This window comes from Juglans microcarpa x Juglans regia, chromosome 2S (genome assembly GCF_004785595.1).
Source record: "Juglans microcarpa x Juglans regia isolate MS1-56 chromosome 2S, Jm3101_v1.0, whole genome shotgun sequence".
NCBI classification, from domain to species: domain Eukaryota; kingdom Viridiplantae; phylum Streptophyta; class Magnoliopsida; order Fagales; family Juglandaceae; genus Juglans; species Juglans microcarpa x Juglans regia.
The window spans coordinates 19,302,309-19,326,438 of record NC_054597.1 but is presented as its reverse complement, the minus strand read 5'-3'; positions in this window follow the sequence as shown (position 1 = coordinate 19,326,438).

Below are 24,130 nucleotides of genomic sequence, written 5' to 3'. Positions count from 1 at the left end.
GAGTGAGAGTGCAAATGAGCATAAAAGAAAGAGTGAAAAAGAATGTAGAGAGGTGGCTGAGAGTAAAGAAAAAAGAGTGGAGCCACGAGAGAAGAAAGAAAGAGAGTCTGCAGAGAAAAAAGGAAAGGCAAAGGTGAGTTTCTATGCAAGAGAGAGTGAGGTTAAGAGGGCTTTCTTCGCAGATCGCCCTATGATTTTTCTTGTCTATAAAGAGTCATATCTTACTCTTGATGAAACTAACCAGTCTCTTCCTAGTTTGGCTATTTCTTTGTTGCAGGAGTTTGAGGATGTATTACATGTAGAAAGGCCAAATCTAAGGTTTTGCCACATGGGTTGTATACACCCTTACCCGTTCCTAGTGAGCCATGGGTAGACATATCAATGGACTTTGTTTTGGGACTGCCTAGGACAAAAAAGGGTAGAGATTCTATTTTTGTGGTTGTGGATAGATTTAGTAAGATGGCACATTTCATTCCATGCCATAAAACAGATGGTGCACCTAGGAGTATTGTTTCTGATAGGGATGTTAAATTCCTTAGCTACTTTTGGTAGGTGTTGTGGGGGAAATTGGGTACTAAGCTCTTATTTTCCACTACTTGTCATTCACAGATTGATGGTCTGACTGAAGTAGTTAATAGGACTCTAACTCAGCTTTTACGCACTGCTGTTCAGAAGAATTTAAAAACTTGGGAGGATTGTCTGCCATTTATAGAGTTTGCATATAATCGGGCCATGCATACTACTACTTCATATTCTCCTTTTGAAATTGTTTATGGATTTAATCTGCTTACTCATTTGGATTTGATGCCTTTACCTGTTGATGGCAGGAGTAGCTTTGATGGACAAAAGAAGGCGGAGTTGGTGAAGTCACTTCATGAGAGGGTACGACTTCAAATTGCCCAAAAGAATAAAAGGGTTGCTTCCCAAGGCAATAAAGGGCGAAGGCGTGTCCTCTTTGAACCGGGAGATTGGGTTTGGGTTCACATGCGCAAAGAAAGATTCCCAGCCCAAAGAAGGACGAAGTTGCATCCTCGACGAGATGGACCTTCCCAAGTTCCTGAGAAAATTAATGACAACGCATATAAAGTGGATCTTCCAGGTGAGTATAATGTTTCTGCTACTTTCAATGTTTTTGAACTTTCTCCTTTTGATGTAGGTGAAGATTAGAGTTCGAATCCTTTTGAGGAGAAGGGGAATGATGGAAACCAAGTTGGGCCTACTTTTAAAGATCATTTGCAAATTCTAGATGGGCCAATTACAAGATCAAGGGCCAAGAAGATCAAGGAAGCAATGCACGGATTGGTGCAATCCACTTGGGATGAAGCAAGCAAGAGCCCAACACTCAAGATGGGCTTGAAAGAAGGAGAACCGGCTTTGATCCACTTGATTCAAGCTGTGGAAGACATGACTTAGAGATAGGGCCTCTTGTAATTGGAGACTTCCAATTTGGTCAAATGATTTATTTTATTAGTTTAGAATAAGTGGGCTTGAAGATGCCTGGCCCACACGTCTTATTTTCAATGAACTCGGAATTTCAAGAAGGCCTTGTATTTTGGCCAAGGGCTTATTTGGAAAGTTACTTTTTAGGAATTAGGGCTTTAAGAGGTACTGTAGCCTTACTGTAGTCGTACTGTAGCGTGACACTGTTCATCAGGGGCATTTTGGGTAAAAAGGGGCTTTACTTTGGCTAGGGTTTTAATTAGGTTTAGTTTAAATACTCCTTGTAGCCTCATTTGAAGGTTAGACAATATTGAATGCTATTTGTGAGTTGAGGTTTTTCCACTTGTTTTTTTATTGAACTCTTGAACTTATCAAAGGTAAATCACATCCTTTGTGGCGTTCCTCCTTTGTAATCTAGGTTCTTGAGACGGGTTCTTCAACGGGTTTAGATTTTGATATAATCTAGGTTGTTGAAACGAGTTCTCATCGGGTCTAGGTTTTTCCATCCATTGACTTGAATTTGGCTTTCTTGGGGAGTTTTCAAATTGATTGTGGGTTCAAGGGATTTTATTCCCGGGGGTTCGTATCATTTACTCTTAGCCACCTCTCTACTTTCTTTTTCACTCTTTCTTTTATGCTCATTTGCACTCTCACTCTTTCTTTTTTGCTCAATCACTTTTTCACTCTTTCTTTTTTTATCACTCTCATTTTCACTCTTTCTCTTTTGATCACTCTCGTTTTCGCTTTCTTTTTTGCGTAACCTCACTTTTCAATTTCAGTTGGTCCTCATAGACCTGACTTGGAGTTAAAGGAGCAAGCTTGATTGTTTTGCCCTCCTTCTCAAAGCTGTACATGTTCTTGAACCCATCATGTGTTACCCTCCTATCATACTGCCACGGCCTCCCCAACAAAATATGGCCAGCATGCATAGGCACAACATCACAAAGCACCTCATCCTGATACTTTCTAATAGAAAAAGTAACTAACACTTGTTTGTCCACCCTAACCTCTCCACAGTCATTCAACCACTGCAATTTGTATGGTCTAGAGTGTTTTAAGGTTGGTAAATTCAAATTCTCAACCAAAGTAGTGGTAGCCACATTAGTACAACTCCCCCATCAATGGTCATACTACATACCTAATTGTTGACATGGCATCTAGTATGGAAAATGTTCTCTCTCTGTTGCTCTATATCATCCACCTTAATGTGTGCATTGAGAGTACGCCTGGCAACAAGAGACTCACCACTAGCATGACCAACGGTCACGGGGTATACCCCGTGACTCACCGGTCAAGGGGCATACCACTCCATCATCATCACTAGCATCAACCAACTCGGGCACTATCATCCTCACTCTCAGTCATCACCTCCCCATTGTCATGCATAATCATCACCCTCTTATTTGGACATTGAGAAGCAATGTGCCTTGAACCCAAACACTTAAAACGTTTAATATCTCTATTCCGTGGAGGTTGGGATTCTACCTTGGGTTTGTTGCTAGTTCCCTCCTCTTTTCGCTTAGGTGGTTCGGTCTTTCTTTTTGCTTCAGCTGTATCATTCCTATCCCACTTTGATTTCCAAGTAGTGCAAGAAACCGAAGTGTACCTTGCTATCCATTTTCTCTTTAACTGCCTCACCACCTTCATTGCCATGTGTACCATGTCTTCTATCTCTACAAAATGCTGCAATTCAATTACATTGGCTATGTCCCTATTCAAACCACTCAAAAATCTAGCCATAGTGGCCTCCCGGTCCTCCTCTACATTAGCCCGAATCATTGCCACCTCCATCTCCTTATGGTAATCATCCACACTCCTAAACCCCTGTGTAAGTTTTCGTAATTTCTGGTAAAGGTCTCTATAGTAATGGCTAGATACAAATCTTGATGGGAACTGATGGGAACCAAGGTGGGCCTAGTCTTAAAGATCATTTGCAAATTCTAGATGGGCCAATTACAAGATCAAGGGCCAAGAAGATCAAGGATGTAACGCATGGATTGGTGCAATTCACTTGGGATGAAGCTAGCAAGAGCCCAACACTCAAGATGGGCTTGAAAGTAGGAGAACCAACTTTGATCCACCTGATTCAAGCTGTGGAAGACATGACTTAGAGATAGAATCTAGATTTTGATATAATCTAGGTTTTTGAAACGAGTTCTCATCGGGTTTAGATTTTCCATCCATTGACTTGAATTTGGCTTTCTTGGGGAGTTTTCAAATTGATTGTGGGTTCAAGGGAATTCATTCCCACGGGTTCATATCAGGAACCAAGGTGGGCCTAGTCTTAAAGATCCTGTGCAACTTCCAGATGGGCCAATTACAAGGTCAAGAGCCAAGAAGATCAAGGAGGCAATGCACGGATTAATGCAATCCACTTGGGACGAGTTTAGCAAGAGCCCAACATTCAATATGGGCTTGAAAGAAGGAGAACCAGCTTTGATCTACTTAATTCAAGCTATGGAAAACATGACTTAGAGATAGGGCCAATTGTTATTGGAGACTTCTAATTTGGTTAAATGATTTATTTTATTAGTTTAGAACAAGTGGGCTTGAAGATGCTTGACTCACATGTCTTATTTCTTATGAACTATGTTTTTGGGAAGGCCTTATATTTTGGCCAAGGGCTTATTTGGAAAGTTACATTTTAGGAACTAGGGTTTCATCAATTTATTGTAGGGGTTACTGTAGCCGAGGGTACTGTAGCCCGTACTGTTCATCAAGGGTAATTTTGGGTAAAAGGGGCTTTATTTTGGCTAGGGTTTTGATTAGGTTTGGGTTAAAAACTCTTTGTAGCCTCATTTGAAGGTTAGACAATATTGAATTTTATTTGTGAGTTGAGTTTTCTTCACTTGTTCTTGATTGAACTCTTGAACTTATTAAAGATAAATCACAACATTTGTGGCGTTCCTCCTTTGTAATCTGGGTTCCTGAGACAGGTTCTTCAACGGGTCTAGATTTTAATATAATCTAGGTTCTTGAAACGGGTTCTCATCGGGTCTAGATTCTCCATCCTTGACTTGATTTTTGGCTTTCTTGGAGAGTTTTCAAACTGATTGTGGGTTCATGGGAATTTCATTCCAACGGGTTTATATCATTTGGTATTCAGAGCAAGGTTTCCAATCAGGTCTGATTCTATCTTTTATTTTCTTGCATCCTTAAATTTAATTCTTGGGTTACATTGTTCTAGAGTTGCCAAAAAAAAAAAAAGAAAAAAAAATTGCAGAAACGAAAAGTAGGTTGCCAAAATTCTAAGGGTTTTGGGTTTGGCTGAAATTTGCATCACCTAGGGTTTCAAAATTCTAGGGTTTAATGCATATTGAGTTTGTCAATTACTTCGAATGTCGTTCCATTGATTCTCTTCTATTTCGTTGTCAATTCTTATGTGTTTCAATTCAATTGCTTGATTTTTACAATTGAGTATTTCTGTTTGTGATTGAATTAGAAAAAAGAAAAGAAAGGAAAGGAAAAGAAAATAAAGGGAAGGAAAAGAAAAGAAAAGAAAAGAAAAGAAAGGAAAGGAAAGGAAAGGAAAAGAAAAGAAAAGAAAATTCGGAAAAAAAAAAAAGAAAAAAGAAGAAGAAGGAGAAGGAGAAGAAGATAAGGAGAGGTAGCATATTTAAAGGTTGCTACATAGTTACAACAAAGACACAAAAAAAAAAAAACATTTGTTGATTGAGTTTTACCGTCAAAGGGGCTGAATACATATTTGTAGTTGGTATCTTGTTCTATAATTACTATTTCCCTCATATAAATTCCTTGAGTCCCGTGTCGTTTTATTCCTTCATCGTTTCTTGTTTCTTGGATCTATATTACCGGTTGGAATAATACAAGGTTGTATTGTCTTGATTTAGTTCAACTAATTCTTAAAGAACTTGAGCAGGAAAACTATTGAGGTAAAATGCAAGAGAGTGTGAGACTATTATCGGGGAAAGGCCAATTAGGAGTGAAACACGAGTGGAGTGCCATTATTCGAGTGTAAACACGTAAGGGGGTGTGTGAGGTTTTTCTACTAACATTCCTTTGTGCAGCACTTTACAATATCTCATCGGAGTGGCTGTTCACCAAAAGGGATGGTAGATAACTCATCCGTTGTGTTGCAATCCATGCAACAACAGTTTGAGCGGTTGAACTTGGTGTTAGGTGAAGTGAGAGATAGGATGGGTCATCAAGAAGCAGAGATTAGAAATCTGCAAGGTGGGAGAGATAGGAGGCGACGTGAGCATAGGGTTGAAAATGGGTATGAGAGAGAAGAGTTTGGTGATTCTCTTGTTACTACGCGTGCACTCAATACACAAATTAAGATGGATGATATAGAGCAACAGAGCGAGAACATTTTTCATACTAGATGCCATATCAAGAATAAGGTATGTGGTATGATTATTGATTTAAGGAGTTGCATTAATTTGGCTAGCATTACTTTAGTTGAGAAATTGAATTTACCTATCTTGAAACACCCTAGACCATACATGTTGCAGTGGTTGAGTGATTGTGGAGAGGTTAGGGTAAATAAGCAAGTGCTAGTTTCCTTTTCAATTGGGAAATACCAGGATATGGTCCTTTGTGATGTAGTGTCTATGCATGCTAGTCATATTTTGTTGGGGAAGCCATGGCAGTTTGATAGGAAGGTGATTCACGATAGTTTAAGGAACATGTATAGTTTTGAAAAGGATAGAAAAATAATCAAACTTGCTCCTTTAACTCCAACACAAGTCCATGGGGACCAATTGAAACTCAAAAGTGAGGTTTCTCAAAAAAGAAAGAGTGAGAGTGATCAAAAAAGAAAAAGTGAAAGTGAGATTGAGCTAAAGAGTGAAAGTGAGATTGAGCTAAAGAGTGAAGGCGAGATTGAGGAAAAAAGAAATAGTGAGGCCGAAAAGGAGAATGAGAGAAGAATTGAAGAAAAAAAATATGAGCGTCAGGCTGAGACCTCAAGAAAAAGATAAAATGAGTTGAAAAATAATTCTGAGGTCGAGAGTACAAAAAAAGATGAAGAAAAAGATAGTGACAGAAATAAAGAGAGTGAAAAGAAAAAAGAGTGTGAAATAGAAAAAGAGAGTGAGAAACAAAAAAAGAGTGGAAAGAAAAGAGAGAGTGACAGAAACAAAGAGAGTGAAAAGAAAAAAGAGTGTGAAATGGAAAAAGAGAGTGAAAAACAAAAAGAGAATGGAAAGAAAAGGAGAGTGAAGAAAGTAAGAGAAAAACAAAAAGAAAAGTGAGTTTTTATGCTAAGGCGAATCTTAATACTAACAAACTTGACGTAACTTTGCCTAGTATTGTTGTCTCGTTGTTGCAGGGATATGAGGTCGTGTTTCCTATCGGTGTGTTTAGTGGATTGCCACCTATTAGGGAGATAGAGCATTACATTAGTTTTGTGCCAGGTGCGACAATTCCTAACGGACCTTTCTTTCAATAACATGAGTCATTGACACATATGAAGGGACAAGGTAAGTGATAGAAACCAAGGTGGGCCTACTCTTAAAGATCCTTTGCAAGTTCCAGATGGGCCAATTACAAGATCAAGGGCCAAGAAGATCAAGGAAGCAATGCAAGGATTGGTGCAATCCACTTGGGATGAAGCCAGCAAGAGCCCAACACTGAAGATGGGTCTGAAAGAAGAAGAACCAGCTTTGATCCACTTTATTCATGCTGAGGAAGACATGACTTAGAGATACGGCCTATTGTTATTGGAAGCTTCTAATTTGGTTAAATGATTTATTTTACTAGTTTAGAATAAGTGGGATTGAAAATGCTTGGCTCACATGTCTTATTTCTTATGAACATGTTTTTGGGAAGGCCTTGTATTTTGGCCAAGGGCTTATTTGGAAAGTTACATTTTAGGAACTAGGGTTTCATCAATTTATTGTTGGGGTTACTGTAGCCGCGGGTACTGTAGCCAGTACTGTTCATCAAGGGTAATTTTGGAAAAAATGGGCTTTATTTTGGCTATGGTTTTGATTAGGTTTGGGTTTAAAAACTCTTTATAGCCTCATTTGAGAGATTAGACAATATTGAATTTTATTTGTGAGTTGAGTTTTCTCCTCTTGTTCTTGATTGAACTCTTGAACTTATCAAAGGTAAATCACAACCTTTGTGGCGTTCCTCCTTTGTAATCTGGGTTCTTGAGACGGGTTCTTCAATGGGTCTAGATTTTAATATAATCTAGGTTCTTGAAACGGGTTCTCATCGGGTCTAGATTCTCCATCATTGACTTGATTTTTGGCTTTCTTGGGGAGTTTTCAAATTGATTGTGGGTTCAAGGGAATTCATTCCCACGGGTTCATATCATTTGGTATTCAGAGCAAGGTTTCCAATCAGGTCTTATTCTATCTTTTATTTCTTGCATATTTAATTCTAGGGCTTCATTGCTCTAGGATTGATTACAAAAAAAAAAAATATAGTGGTGGTTAGCAGACTTCTTCACTATTGTTAGGGTTGCTGAAAATCATTGTTCTAGGGTTTGTGTTGGCTGAAATCTCTTGTTCTAGGGGCTGCCGTATATCACTTGCCCAAGGGTTTCTGAGTTATTGTTAGGGTTTTCTCAACTGCTTATTCTTGTTTGTGATCAAATCAGTTGGTGAAAGGAAAAGAAAAGAAAAGAAAAGAAAAGAAAAGAAAAGAAAAGAAAGGAAAAAAAAAAATTCGAGGATTTTTTTCTTGAGCCTTATCATCAAAGGGGGTGATTCTAGTTGGTATCTTGTCTTATTGTTAACTGTTTCATTCGTATAATTTCCTTGATTCACGTGCCATTTTTTTTTCATTCCTTCCGTGTTTCTCTTGTTCTTGTTTCTTGGACCTAATTACTAGTTGGGATAAAACAAAGTTGCTTTGTCTTGATTGAGTCAATTAGTTCTTAAAGAACTGGAGTGGGAAAACTCTTGAGGTAAAAGGCAAGAGAGTGTGAGACTATTATCGAAAAAAGCCAATTAAGAGTGAAACACGAGTGGAGTGTCATTATTCGAGTGTAAACACGTGAGGGAGTGTGTGAGGTTTAATTTTTTTTTTCCCACTAACATTCTTTTGTGTAGCGCCTGATAATGTCTCATCGGAGTAGCGCATCAAGGGGGAGAGCAGATAACTCATCCTTTGTGTTGCAAGCCATGCAACAACAGTTTGAGCGGTTGAACTTGGTGTTGGGTGAAGTGAGGGATAGGATGGATCATCAAGAAGCAGCGATTAGAAATCTACAAGGTGGGAGGGACAGGAGGCGACGTGAGCATAGAGTTGAAAATCAGTATGAGAATGAAGGAGATGGTGAGGATGAGGAAGACTTAGCATCTGACGTTGGGTCGGGTAGAAATAGAAGAGTTAGGCATGAAAGAGGATTTGAGGGGAATCTAAGGGGTCGGGATGGTGTAGATGGAGACCTTGGTAGCATCAAAATGAAAATACCACCTTTCCAAGGTAGAACTGACCCTGAGGTTTATCTAGAGTGGGAGAAAAAAATAGAGTTGGTGTTTGATTGCCATAATTACTCTGAGGAGAAGAAAGTGAAGTTGGCGGTAATTGAATTCACTGATTATGCTATTATTTGGTGGGATCAATTAGTGACCAATAGGAGGAGGAATTATGAGAGGCCTATAGAGACATGGGGAGAGTTGAAAGCTCTCATGAGGTGGAGATTTGTTCCTAGCCATTACTATAGAGACCTTTACCAGAAATTACAAAATCTTACACAGGGGTCTAGGAGTGTAGAGGATTACCATAAGGAGATGGAGGTGGCGATCATTCGGGCTAATGTAGAGGAGGACCGAGAGGCCACCATGGCTAGATTTTTGAGTGGGTTAAATAGGGACATAGCCAATGTAATTGAATTACAACATTATGTGGAGATAGAGGACATGGTGCACATGGCTATGAAGGTGGAGAGACAATTAAAGAGAAAAGGGACAGCAAGGTACACTTCGGTTTCTAGCACTACTTGGAAATCAAAATGGGATAGGAATGATCCAGGTGAAGCAAAGAGAAAGACCGAACCACCTAAGGGAAAAGATGAGGGAACTAGCAACAAACCCAAGGTAGAATCCCAACCTTCACGGAATAGAGATATCAAATGTTTTAATTGTTTGGGTTCAGGGCACATTGCTTCTCAATGTCCAAATAAGAGGATGATGATTATGCGTGACAATGGAGAGGTGATGACTGAGAGTGAGGATGATAGTGATGAGGTGCCCGAGTTGGATGATGCTAGTGATGATAATGGAGTGGTATACCCTGTGACAGGTGAGTCTCTTTCATATGAACCCGTGGGAATGAAGGGTATGGTGAGTCATGAGAGATAGGAGGAGGAGTGAACCTTGTATTGAACATAACTGTAAGAATGAAGGGTATGGTGAGTCTCTTGTTGCTAGGCATGCTCTCAATATACAAATTAAGATGGATGATATAGAGAAGCAGAGCGAGAACATTTTTCATACTAGATGCCACATCAACAACAAGGTATGTAGTATGATCATTGATTTGCGGAGTTGTATTAATTTGGCAAGCACTACTTTAGTTGAGAAACTGAATTTACCTACCTTAAAACACCCTAGACCATACATGTTGCAGTGGTCGAGTGATTGTGGGGAGGTTAGGGTCAATAAGCAAGTGCTAGTTACTTTTTCAATTGGAAAATACCAGGATATGGTCCTTTGTGATGTAGTGCCTATGCATGTTGGTCATATTTTGTTGGAGAAGCCATGGGAGTACGATAGGAAGGTGATCCATGATGGGTTAAGGAACATGTACAGTTTTGAAAAGGATGGAAAAACAATCAAACTTGCTCCTTTAACTCCAACACAAGTCCATGGGGACCATTTGAAACTGAAAAGTGAGGTTGCTCAAAAAAGAAAGAGTGAAAATGAGTGTGATCAAAAAAGAAAAAGTGAAAAGGAGATTGAGCTAAAAAGCAAGAGTGAAAGTGAGATTGAGAAAAAAAGAAATGGTGAGGCCGAAAACGAGAGAGAGAGTAAAATGAGTGAGATAAAAGATGAGGGTGAGGCTGAAACCTCAAGAGAAAGAGAGAATGAGTTGAAAAACAGTTGTTAGGTCGAGAGTTCAAAACAAGATGAAGGAAAAGAGAGTGACAGAAAAAAAGAGAGTGAAAAGCAAAAAGAGAGTGAAAAAGAAAAGAATTGTGGAAAGAAAAGAGAGAGTGAAGAAAGTGAGAGAAAAACAAAAAGAAAAGTGAGTTTTTATTCTAAGGCGAGTCTTAATACTAACGAACTTGACGTATCTTTGCCTAGTGTTATTGTCTTTTTGTTGCAGGGATATGAGGTTATGTTTCCTAGAGGTGTGTTTAGTGGATTGCCACCTATTAGGGAGATAGAGTACTACATTGATTTTGTGTCAAGTGCGACAATTCCTAACCGACCTTTCTTTGAAGAACATGAGTCTTTTTCACACTTGAAGGGACAAGGTAAGTCGTTGACTATAATGCATGCTAAGCGGGAGGACTGTGTTGAGACTTTTCCTCATGTATTCAAATACACACAAGGTATGGAAAATTTTGTGGTTGATGCTTTAGCAAGAAGGTACGTCCTTATCTTCATTTTAGATGTAAAATTGTTGAGACTTGCATATAATAAGGAATTGCATGCTAATGATGATGACTTTGCTAGTGTCTATGGAACATGTGAAAAAGTATCGTTTGGTAAGTTCTATAAATTAGATTGGTACTTGTTTAGAGAGAATAGATTTTGTGTGCCAACTAGTTTTATGCTTAAGTTGCTTGTGTGTGATAGACATGGTGGTTTGTTGGGTAACTTTGGTGTAAGGAAAACTTTCAACATGTTGCATGAACATTTGTGGAAGTATTACTTGCCATTCATTGAGTTTGCATATGATTGGAGTGGTGTAAGAAAAACTTCAGGTGTGTTTCATGAACGTTTGTGGGAGTATCTTTTGCCATTCATTGACTTGCTACATGAACATTTGCGGGAGTATCATTTGCCCTTATTAGAGTGTGCATATAAAACCTTACATACTACTATTTCTTATTCTCCATTTGAGGTTGTTTATGGTTTTAATCCACTTACTCATTTACCTCTGATGGCTTTGCTTGTTGATGATAGGAGTAGCTTGGATGAACATTTTCAATTTCTTGAGAAAATTAATGAAAATACACGTGAAGTAGATCTTTCAAGTAAGTATCAAGTTTTTGCTATTTTCAATGTTACTAACATTTTTCCTTTTGATCCAGGTGGAGATTCGAGGTCGAATCCTTTTGAGGAGAGGGGGAATGATGGGAACCAAGGTGGGCCTAGTCTTAAAGATCATTTGTAAATTCTAGATGGGCCAATTACAAGATCAAGGACCAAGAAGATCAAGGAAGCAATGCACGGATTGGTGCAATCCACTTGGGATGAAGCTAGCAAGAGCCCAACACTCAAGATGGGCTTGAAAGAAGGAGAACCAGCTTTGATCCACTTGATTCAAGCTGTGGAAGACATGGCTTAGAGATAGGGCCTGTTGTTATTTGAGACTTCAAATTTGGTTAAATGATTTATTTTATTAGTTTAGAATAAGTGGGCTTGAAGATGTCTGGCCCACACGTCTTATTTTCAATGAACTAGAGTTTTCAAGAAGGCCTTGTATTTTGGCCAAGGGCTTACTTGGAAAGTTATTTTTAGGAATTAGGGTTTTAAGAGGTACTGTAGCATTACTGTAGCCGTACTGTAGCCGCGGTACTGTAGCGTGACACTGTTCATCATGGGCATTTTGGGTAAAAGGGGGCTTTATTTTGGCTAGGGTTTTAATTAGGTTTAGTTTAAATACTCCTTGTAGCCTCATTTGAAGATCAGACAATATTGAATTTTATTTGTGAGTTGAGTTTTCTCCTCTTGTTCTTGATTGAACTCTTGAACTTATCAAAGGTAAATCACAACCTTTGTGGCGTTCCTTCTTTGTAATCTGGGTTCTTGAGACGGGTTCTTCAACGGGTCTAGATTTTAATATAATCTAGGTTCTTGAAACGGGTTCTCATCGGGTCTAGATTCTCCATCCTTGACTTGATTTTTGGCTTTCTTGGGGAGTTTTCAAATTGATTGTGGGTTCAAGGGAATTCATTCCCACGGGTTCATATCAAAGGCGGCATTCTGAGACAAACCCTTGGGACCCCCAGAGGGGATGGGCTCCTCGCCACCATCATCCGGAGAGACCCTCACAACTAGAAAGAGGATTAATTTGGATGGAGCAGTGTGCTTCTAGGGCTCATTGATTGGGAAACTGAGCATCTCCAAGGTATCTTCGAATGGCACGACGGGTTCATGAGGACCCCTCTTGTAACACCCCTCCAAATCATGCCAAGAGACCATAAGAGTCATGGAGTCTTGACCATATTAAGGGACTTAGTATATGAGGCACCTAGAGCCATAAGCTGGGTTAAGTAACCGTCATCATTTTTAGTTGGGAGTTCTTAAAAGCATTCTTTTAGTCCATACGAAAAGGTCAAGAAAGAACTTACCACCTTGATGGGCTTAAGGATAAAACCCATAACATTTTAAAGATCTTAGCTAAAAGGGAAGTGGGCCTAAGCATAAAGGTTAAAGGATCCAATTCTTGAGGAGAAATCTTAGAATGGGCCCAAATTCGAATGGACCGAGGCTCAAAGAGAAGCCCACCAACTAGGTCCAAACCAAATGGACCAAGGCCCAATATGAAGCCCAAAGACTAGGCCCAACCTAATAAACTAAGGCCCAAATTGAAAAGCCCAATCTAAAGCCCAACCCAACCTACAAAACTTGGGGCCAAAGTTGCCCAACTTGGAAAATAAGTTTGGGAAACCTGCACCTCACTTTTACCTTGAGATTTCAACACCTAGTGATTCAAAAGGATACCTTGACCGAATCAAGTGGCGGCCAACACTTCTTGGCAGCCAAGTTTCAGTCTTCCACCATGAATTCAAAGAAGACAACTTCTGAATTTGGTACGAAAAAATAGGACAAAGACCTAGGACAAAATAGCATGAAAGCTATGAATTGGCTACTTGACTTCAAATCGATTCCCTTTGAAAAAACTTTCTGAAACAGTCTCTTTCTTTTTAATTAGATTAAGTATGAACTAACCGTGATTGAAGATAAATAACAACACATTTCATAACCATAGAGGATATGTCAAAGACATGCACTTCACACAAACAACTCACCAAGTACAATCAGATACCCTCCAACACATGTCAATTTTGCTTAACTCGACTTGAAAGAAATTAATGAAACAAGCATAGCCCCACCTTCAAAATCAATTCTGGAAATTCAAACCTAGAATGAGAACAATAGATGACACACTCTTACACACTCACAAGAGGAACAGTGCACTAAACATCAAACCATATATTATCACCTTACATCATTCAAACAAACCAAGTCAGCCCATCTTTAGTAATATGAACCCGCGGGCATGAAATCCCTTGAACCCACAATCAATTTGAAAACTCCCCAAGAAAGCCAAAATCAAGTCAATGGATGGAGAATCTAGACCCGTTGAAGAACCCGTCTCAATAACCCAGATTACAAAGGAGGAACGCCACAAAAGTTGTGATTTACCTTTGATAAGTTCAAAAGTTCAATTAAGAACAAGAGAAATAAAACTCAACTCACAATGAATAAATTCATAAAATTTCATAAACTTCTTAAAATGAGGCAACTCAAAATTAGATCTTCATCCTTCGAGCCCATCTTGAATGTTGGGCTCTTGCCAAACTCGTCCCAAGTGGATTGCATCAGTCCTTGCATTGCCTCATTGATCTTCTTGGCCCATCTGGAAGTTGCAAAGGATCTTTAAGACTAGGCCCATCTTGGTTTCCATCATTCCCCCTCTCCTCAAAAAGATTCGACCTCAAATCTCTACCTGGATCAAAGGGAAAATGGTTAGTAACATTAAAATAACAGAAATAGGATATTTACCTGGAAGATCCATTAGATATGCATTTTCATTAATTTGTTCAAGAATTTAGAAAAGTCCATCCAAGCTACTCTTGTCATCAATAGGTAATGGTGTTAAATCTAAAGGAGTAAATGGATTAAGTTTATAAACAATTTCAAAAGATGAAAATTGAGTAGAAGCATGAACACTCTAATTATATGTAAACTCAATGAATAGCAAACAATACTCCTACAAATGTTCATGAAACATATCTAAACCTTTCCTCACACCAAAATGACCACTCCAATCATATGCAAACTTAATGAAACGCAAATGATACTCCTGTAAATGTTTATGCAACAAGTCAATGTATGGCAAATGATACTCACACAAACGTTCATGAAACACACCTAAAGCTTTCCTTACACCAAAATGACCACTCTAATTATATGCAAACTCAATGAATGGCAAACAATACTCTCACAAACGTTCATGCAACACGAATCAATGACAAATGATACTTCCACAAATGTTCATGCAACACTTCAATGAATGGAAAATGATACTCCCACAAACGTTCATGCAACACATCAATGAATAACAAATGATACTACCACAAATGTTCATGCAACACAACAAAAGTCTTCCTTACACCAATGTTACCTAACAAATCAACATGTCTATCACACACACAAGTAACTTATGCATAAAACTAGTAGGCATACAAAATTTATTCTCTCTTAAACAAGTATCAATCTAATTTATAGAACTTACCAAACGATGCTTCCTCACATGTTCCATACAAACTAGCAAAGTCATCATCTTTAGCATGCAATTCCTTATCATATTCAAGTCTCAACAATTTTGCATCTAAAATGAAGACAAAGACATACTTTCTTGCTAAAGCATCAACCACAAAATTCTCCATAGCTTATGTGTATTTGAATACATGAGGAAAAGTATCAATATAGTCCTCCCACTTAACATGCATTCTAGTTAGCAACTTACATTGTCCTTTCATGTGTGTCAAGGACTCATGTTCTTGAGAGAAAAGTCGGTTAGGAATTGTCGCACCTGGCACAAAATCAATGTAATGTTTTATCTGTCTAATAGGTGGCAATCCACTAAACACACTCTAGGAAACACGATCTCATATCCCTGCAACAAAGAGACAATAATACTTGGCAAAGATACGCCAAGTTCGTTAGTATTAAAACTCGCCTTAGCATAAAAACTCACTTTTCTCTTTGTTTTTCTCTCACTTTCTTCACTCTCTCTTTTCTTTCCACACTCTTTTTCTTTTTCACTATCTTTTTCCCTTTCACTCTCTTTTTGCTTTTCACACTCGTTTTTTGAACTCTCGACCTGACAATTGTTTTTCAACTCATTTTCTCTTTCTCTTGAGGTCTCAGTCTCACCCTCATCTTTTCTCTCTCTTATTTTTCTCTATCTCTCCTTTTCGGCCTCACTATTTCTTTTTTTCTCAATCTCACTTTCACTCTTGCTTTTTAGCTCAATCTCCTTTTCACGTTTTCTTTTTTGCGCATTCTCATTTTCACTCTTTCCTTTTCTAGCAACCTCACTTTTCAGTTTCAATTGGTCCCCATGGACTTGTGTTGGAGTTAAAGGAGCAAGTTTGATTATTTTTTCATCCTTTTCAAAACTGTACATGTTCCTTAACCATGGATCACCTTCCTATCATACTGTCATAGCTTCCCTAACAAAATATGACCAGCATGCATAGGCAGTACATCACAAAGGACCATATCCTAGTATTTTCCAATTGAAAAAGAAACTAGCACTTGCTTATTTACCCAAACCTCCCCACAATCACCCAACTACTGCAACTTGTATGGTCTAGGGTGTTTCAAGGTAGGTAAATTCAATTTCTCAACTAAAGTACTGCTAGCCAAATTAATACAACTCCTCAGATCAATGATCATATCACATACCTTTTGTTGATGTGGCATCTAGTTTGAAAAATGTTCTCGCTCTGTTGCTTTGTATCATCCATCTTAATTTGTGTATTGAGTGCACGCGTAATAACAAGAGAATCACCATACTCTTCTTTTTCATTCCCATTTTCAACACCAGACTCACTTCGCCTCCTATCTCTCCTGCCCTGTAGATTTCTAACTACCTCATCTTGATGATCTATCCGATCCCTCACTTCACCCAACACCAAGTTCAACCGTTCAAACTGTTGTTGTATGGATTGCAACACAAACGATGAGTTATCTACTATTCCCTTTGGTGAAGAGCCAATCCGGTGAGACATTGTAAAGTGTTGCACAAAAAAATATTAGTGGAAAACCTCACACACTCCTTACGTGTTTACACTCAAATAATGGCACTCCACTCATGTTTCTCTTAATTGACTTTTTCCCGATAATAGTCTCACACTCTCTTGCCTGTTATCTCAATAGCTTTCCCGCTAAAGTTCTTTAAGAACTAGTTGAAATAAAATCAAGACAATACAACCTTGTATTATTCCAACCAGTAATATAGATCCAGGAAATAAGGAATGAATAAAATGACACTAGAATCAAGGAATTTATATGAGGGAAAGAGTAATTATAAAACAAGATACCAACTAGAAAGATGTATTCAGCCCCTTTGATGATAAAGCTCAATCAATAAATGTATTTCCTTCTCTTTGTTGTAACTATATAGCAACCTTTGAAGATGCTACATTTTCTTATCTTCTTCTTCTTCTCCTTCTTTTTTTTTTTCTTTGAATTTTTTTTCCTTTCTTTTCATTTACTTTCTTTTCTTCTCTCTAATTAAATCACAAATGGCAATACTCAATTGTGAAAATCAAGCAATTGAATTCAAGCACACAAGAATTGACAATGAAATAGAAAAGAATCAATGGAACGACACTCCAAGCAATTGACAAATTTAGAGATGCAGGAAACCCTAGAATTTTGAAACCCTAGGTGATGCAAATGTCAGCCAAACCCAAAACTCTAAGAATTTCGGCAGCCTACTTTTTGTTTCTGCAATTTTTTTTTTGGCAACTCAAGAATAATGTAGCCCTAGAATTAAATTTAATGATGGAAGAAATTAAAAGATAGAATCATTGATTGGAAACCTTGCTCTGAATACCAAATGATATGAACCCGCAGGAATGGAATCCCCTGAACCCACAATCAATTTGAAAAAATCTCCAAGAAAGCCAAAATTAAGTCAATGGATGGAGAATCTAGACTCGAGGAGAATTCATTTCAAAAACCTAGATTATATTAAAATCTAGACCCGTTGAAAAACCCGTCTCAAGAACCCAGATTACAAAGGAGGAATACTACAAAGGTTGTGATTTACCTTTGATAAGTTCAAAAGTTCAATTAAGAACAAGAGCAGTAAAACTCAACTCACAATGAATAAATTCATCAAATTTCATAAACTTCTTAAAACGAGGCAATAAAGAGTATTTACACCAAAACCTAGTTAAAACCCTAGCCAAAATAAAGCCCTAACTTCCAAAAATACCCCTGAGTGAATAGTGCCGCGGCTATAGTACGATGCTACAGTAACTTGGCTATAGTACTTTTGAAACCCTAGTTCGCTACAGTACTTCTTAAAACCCTAGTTCAACAAAATAATAAATTTTCCAACATGCCCTTGAATAGACCCCCTTAAGTCCACCTCTTAATTAAACTCAATAATTCTAAACTAATAAAATAAGTCATTTAAATGAATTAAACAAGTTGAAACCCTTCAAGAGCCCAAAGTATTTAAGTCTTGTCATTGCCCTCTTCCATAGCTTCATCCTTCAAGCCCATCTTGAATGTTGGGCTCTTACTAAACTCATCCCAAGTGGATTGCATCAATCCTTGCATTGTCTTCTTGATCTTCTTGGCCCATCTGGAAGTTGCAAAGGATCTTTAAGACTAGGCCTATCTTGGATCCCATCATTTAGGCCATAGGCTTTGTCCCCAAGCAGAAAAATAGACGTCCAAGACATTCGGATTTCCATTTGAACCTCACATATTTTACTTGCTCAAGAGCTTAATGCAAGAGGATAGAAGAAACCAAAATACCCTTCTCGGCCAAATGACACACTTGGCATCAAAACTTGATCTATTTTCCTTCTATCTGCCACCAAGCCTCCACTCTTTCAAATTAGACTCAACACACATTGCCTTAAGAAAGGAAAGTGATATGAACCCGCGGGAATGAAATCTCTTGAACCCACAATCAATTTGAAAACTCCCCAAGAGCCTAGATATGAACCCGTTGAAGAACCCGTCTCAAGAACCTAGATTACAAAGGAGGAACGCCACAAAGGTTGTGATTTACCTTTGATAAGTTCAAGAGTTCAATCAAGAACAAGAGGAGAAAACTCAACTCACAAATAAAATTCAATATTGTCTAATCTCTCAAATGAGGCTAGAAAGAGTTTTTAAACCCAAACCATATCAAAACCCTAGCCAAAATAAAGCCCCTTTTACCCAAAATTACCCTTGATGAACAGTACTGGCTACAGTACCCGCGGCTACAGTAACCCCTACAATAAATTGATGAAAGCCTAGTTCCTAAAATGTAACTTTCCAAATAAGCCCTTGGCCAAAATACAAGGCCTTCCCAAAAACATAGTTCATAAGAAATAAGACATGTGAGCCAAGCATCTTCAAACCCACTTATTCTAAACTAATAAAATAAATCATTTCACCAAATTAGAAGCCTCCAATAACAATAGGCCGTATCTCTAAGTCATGTCTTCCACAGCTTGAATAAAGTGGATCAAAGCTGGTTCTTCTTCTTTCAGACCCATCTTCAGTGTTGGGCTCTTGCTGGCATCATCCCAAGTGGATTGCACCAATCCTTGCATTGCTTCCTTGATCTTCTTGGCCCTTGATCTTGTAATTGGCCCATCTGGAACTTGCAAAGGATCTTTAAGAGTAGGCCCACCTTGGTTCCTATCAAGGCATCCTAAAGCCCACTTATTCTAAACTAATAACATAAATCATTTAACCAAATTGGAAGTCTCCAATAACAATAGGCCCTATCTCTAAGTCATGTCTTTCATAACTTGAATCAAGTAGATCAAAACTAGTTCTCCTTCTTCAAGCCCATCTTGAGTGTTGGGCTCTTGCTAGCTTCATCTCAAGTAGATTGCACCAATTCATGCATTGCTTCCTTGATCTTCTTAGCCCTTGATCTTGTAATTGTCCCATCTGAAATTTGCAAATGATTTTTAAGATTAGGCCCACCTTGGTTCCCATCAGAAAGAGTACCAACTCATGTCATGCCCTCTAGCGACATGGCAAACCCGTGCACCTCACTCCAAGCATCAAATGAATGTAGTTGGGTACCTCTTGAATGAAGCCATCGATTTGAGTGAAGTTTGAATGAAAAATTTTGAGGTTAGAATAGTCCTAATATAAAATCTTTGATGGGGAAATCAGACTTATCTTGAAGACCTGGGCTGCATCATTACACATATACAAAAGAGTGAACTATAGCACCTACCATCATGAACAAGCTTACAAACCATCTTCTATTCCCACACCATCCCTTTGGTTCCTAAGCAAAGATTGGAACATCAAGGCATTAAACCATTACTTTACTCATAGACTAACAAGTAAGCATGAATTCTTATTGCTATGAGGAGTTTATATTCAAGATTTGTTATGAGGAAATAATGGGATGAATGCTCAGGTTAGGTTTATGATGACTAGCATGAATAAGATTTTGTTAAAAGTGATATATGATCTTGATATATTGAGGAAAGTCTAGTTAAAATCATGCAAGCAAGAGTTGATATTGTAAAATAAGAAGCATGCCATGAACAAATTTTCAAGTAATATCTTGGATTGATCATCATGCATTATCTCAGGTTCTACTAAGTTAGGAAATAATATTCTGTGCATGATATCTAGAGGTGTTATTACCATGATAGTAATGTGAGCTACACTGTTGTTAGAACCTAAGGCGTATATGCTAAAATGAAGTTGGGAGTAGTTGACAAATACATATGAACTGATATGTGATGGCATGTTTAGTTTATAAATCGAATCCATGATGTTAATCACAAGTACTAGATTAAATGATTGAGCAAGTGTGCATCTAAGATTTTGTAAGAATACATTAGTTAGGCTTAAAATCACATGAAGTGAAGAGATTGGTATAGTGCATGCCACATGATGGGAACCAAGGTGGGCCTAGTCTTAAAGATCATTTGTAAATTCTAGATGGGCCAATTACAAGATCAAGGACCAAGAAGATCAAGGAAGCAATGCACGGATTGGTGCAATCCACTTGGGATGAAGCTAGTAAGAGCCCAACACTCAAGATGGGCTTGAAAGAAGGAGAACCAGCTTTGATCCACTTGATTCAAGCTGTGGAAGACATGGCTTAGAGATAGGGCCTATTGTTATCTGAGACTTCAAATTTGGTTAAATGATTTATTTTATTAGTTTAGAATAAGTGGGCTTGAAGATGCCTGACCCACACGTCTTATTTTCAATGAACTAGGGTTTTCAAGAAGGCCTTGTATTTTGGCCAAGGGCTTATTTGGAAAGTTATTTTTTAGGAATTAGGGTTTTAAGAGGCACTGTAGTGTTACTGTAGCCGTACTGTAGCCGTGGGTACTGTAGCACGACACTGTTCATCATGGGCATTTTGGGAAAAAAGGGGCTTTATTTTGGCTAGGGTTTTAATTAGGTTTAGTTTAAATACTCATTGTAGCCTCATTTGAAGGCCTAGACAATATTGAATTTTATTTGTGAGTTGAGTTTTCTCCTCTTGTTCTTGATTGAACTCTTGAACTTATCAAAGGTAAATCACAACTTTTGTGGCGTTCCTCCTTTGTAATCTGGGTTCTTGAGACGGGTTCTTCAACGGGTCTAGATTTTAATATAATCTAGGTTCTTGAAACGGGTTCTCATCGGGTCTAGATTCTCCATCCTTGACTTGATTTTTGGCTTTCTTGGGGAGTTTTCAAATTGATTGTGGGTTCAAGGGAATTCATTCCCGCGGGTTCATATCATTTGGTATTCAGAGCAAGGTTTCCAATCAGGTCTTATTCTATCTTTTATTTCTTGCATATTTAATTCTAGGGCTTCATTGTTCTAGGATTGATTACAAAAAAAAAAAAAAAAATAGTGGTGGTTAGCAGACTTCTTCACTATTGTTAGGGTTGCTGAAAATCATTGTTCTAGGGTTTGTGTTGGCTGAAATCTCTTGTTCTAGGGGCTGCCGTATATCACTTGCCCAAGGGTTTCTGAGTTATTGTTAGGGTTTTCTCAACTGCTTATTCTTGTTTGTGATCAAATCAGTTGGTGAAAGGAAAAGAAAAGAAAAGAAAAGAAAAGAAAAGAAAGGAAAAGAAAAGAAAAGAAAAGAAAATTCGAAAAAAAAAAAAAAAAAAAAAAAAGGACGAAGAAGAAGAAGAAGGAGAAGAAGATAAGGAGAGGTAGCATATTTAAAGGTTGCTACATAGTTACAACAAAGATAAAGAAAAAAACATTTGTTGATTGAGTTTTATCGTCAAAGGGGCTGAATACATATTTGTACTTGGTATCTTGTTCTATAATTACTCTTTCCCTCATATAAATTCCTTGAGTCCCGTGTCGTTTTATTCCTTCCTTGTTTCTTGGATCTATATTACTGGTTGGAATAATACAAGGTTGTATTGTCTTGATTTAGTTCAACTAGTTCTTAAAGAACTTGAGCGGGAAAACTATCGAGGTAAAAGGCAAGAGAGTGTGAGACTATTATCGGGGAAAAGCCAATTACGAGTGAAACACGAGTGGAATGCCATTATTCGAGCGTAAACACGTAAGGAAGTGTGTGAGGTTTTTCCACTAACATTCATTTGTGCAGCACTTTACAATGTCTCATCGGAGTGGCTCTTCACCAAAGGGGATGGTAGATAACTCATCATTTGTGTTGCAATCCATGCAACAACAGTTTGAGCGGCTGAACTTGGTGTTAGGTGAAGTGAGGGAAATGATGGATCATCAAGAAGTGGTAATTAGAAATTTACAAGGCAGGAGAGATAGGAGGAGGAGTGAACCTTGTATTGAACATAACTGTAAGAATGAAGGGTATGGTGAGTCTCTTGTTGCCAGGCATGCTCTCAATATACAAATTAAGATGGATGATACAGAGAAGCAGAGCGAGAACATTTTTCATACTAGATGCCACATCAATAACAAGGTATGTAGTATGATCATTGAGTTGCGGAGTTGTATTAATTTGGCTAGCACTACTTTAGTTGAGAAATTGAATTTACCTACCTTAAAACACCCTAGACCATACATGTTGCAGTGGTCGAGTGATTGTGGGGAGGTTAGGGTCAATAAGCAAGTGCTAGTTACTTTTTCAATTGGAAAATACCAGGATATGGTCCTTTGTGATGTAGTGCCTATGCATGCTGGTCATATTTTGTTGGGGAAGCCATGGGAGTATGATAGGAAGGTGATCCATGATGGGTTAAGGAACATGTACAGTTTTGAAAAGGATGGAAAAACAATCAAACTTGCTCCTTTAACTCCAACACAAGTCCATGGGGACCATTTGAAACTGAAAAGTGAGGTTGCTCAAAAAAGAAAGAGTGAAAATGAGTGTGATCAAAAAAGAAAAAGTGAAAAGGAGATTGAGTTAAAAAGCAAGAGTGAAAGTGAGATTGAGAAAAAAAGAAATGGTGGGGCCGAAAACGAGAGAGAGAGTAAAATGAGAGAGATAAAAGATGAGGGTGAGGTTGAAACCTCAAGAGAAAGAGAGAATGAGTTGAAAAACAGTTGTCAGGTCGAGAGTTCAAAAAGAGATGAAGGAAAGGAGAGTGACAGAAAAAAAAGAGTGAAAAGCAAAAAGAGAGTGAAAAAGAAAAGAATTGTGGAAAGAAAAGAGAGTGAAGAAAGTGAGAGAAAAACAAAAAGAAATGTGAGTTTTTATGCTAAGGCGAGTCTTAATACTAACGAACTTGACGTGTCTTTGCCTAGTGTTATTGTCTTTGTGTTGCAGGAATATGAGGTCTTGTTTCCTAGAGGTGTGTTTAGTGGATTGCCACATATTAGGGAGATAGAGTACTACATTGATTTTGTGCCAGGTGCGACAATTCCTAACCGACCTTCCTTTGAAGAACATGAGTCTTTTTCACACTTGAAGGGACAAGGTAAGTCGTTGACTATAATGCATGCTAAGCGAGAGGACTGTGTTGAGACTTTTTCTCATGTATTCAAATACACACAAGGTATGGAAAATTTTGTGGTTGATGCTTTACCAAGAAGGTACGTCCTTATCTTCATTTTAGATGCAAAATTGTTGAGACTTGAATATAATAAGGAATTGCATGCTAATGATGATGACTTTGCTAGTGTGTACGGAACATGTGAAAAAGCATCGTTTGGTAAGTTCTATAAATTAGATTGGTACTTGTTTAGAGAGAATAGATTTTGTGTGCCAACTAGTTTTATGCTTAAGTTGCTTGTGTGTGATAGACATGGTGGTTTGTTGGGTTACTTTGGTGTAAGGAAGACTTTCAATATATTGCATGAACGTTTGTGGGAGTATCATTTTCCATTCACTTATGTATTGCATGAACGTTTGTGGAAGTATCATTTGTCATTCATTAACGTGTTGCATGAACATTTGTGGAAGTATTACTTGCCATTCATTGAGTTTGCATATAATTGGAGTGGTGTAAGAAAAACTTCAGATGTGTTTCATGAACGTTTGTGGGAGTATCATTTGCCATTCATTGAATTGCTACATGGACATTTGCGGGAGTATCGTTTGCCCTTATTAGAGTGTGCATATAAAACCTTGCATACTACTATTTCTTATTCTCCATTTGAGGTTGTTTATGGTTTTAATCCACTTACTCCTTTACCTTTGATGG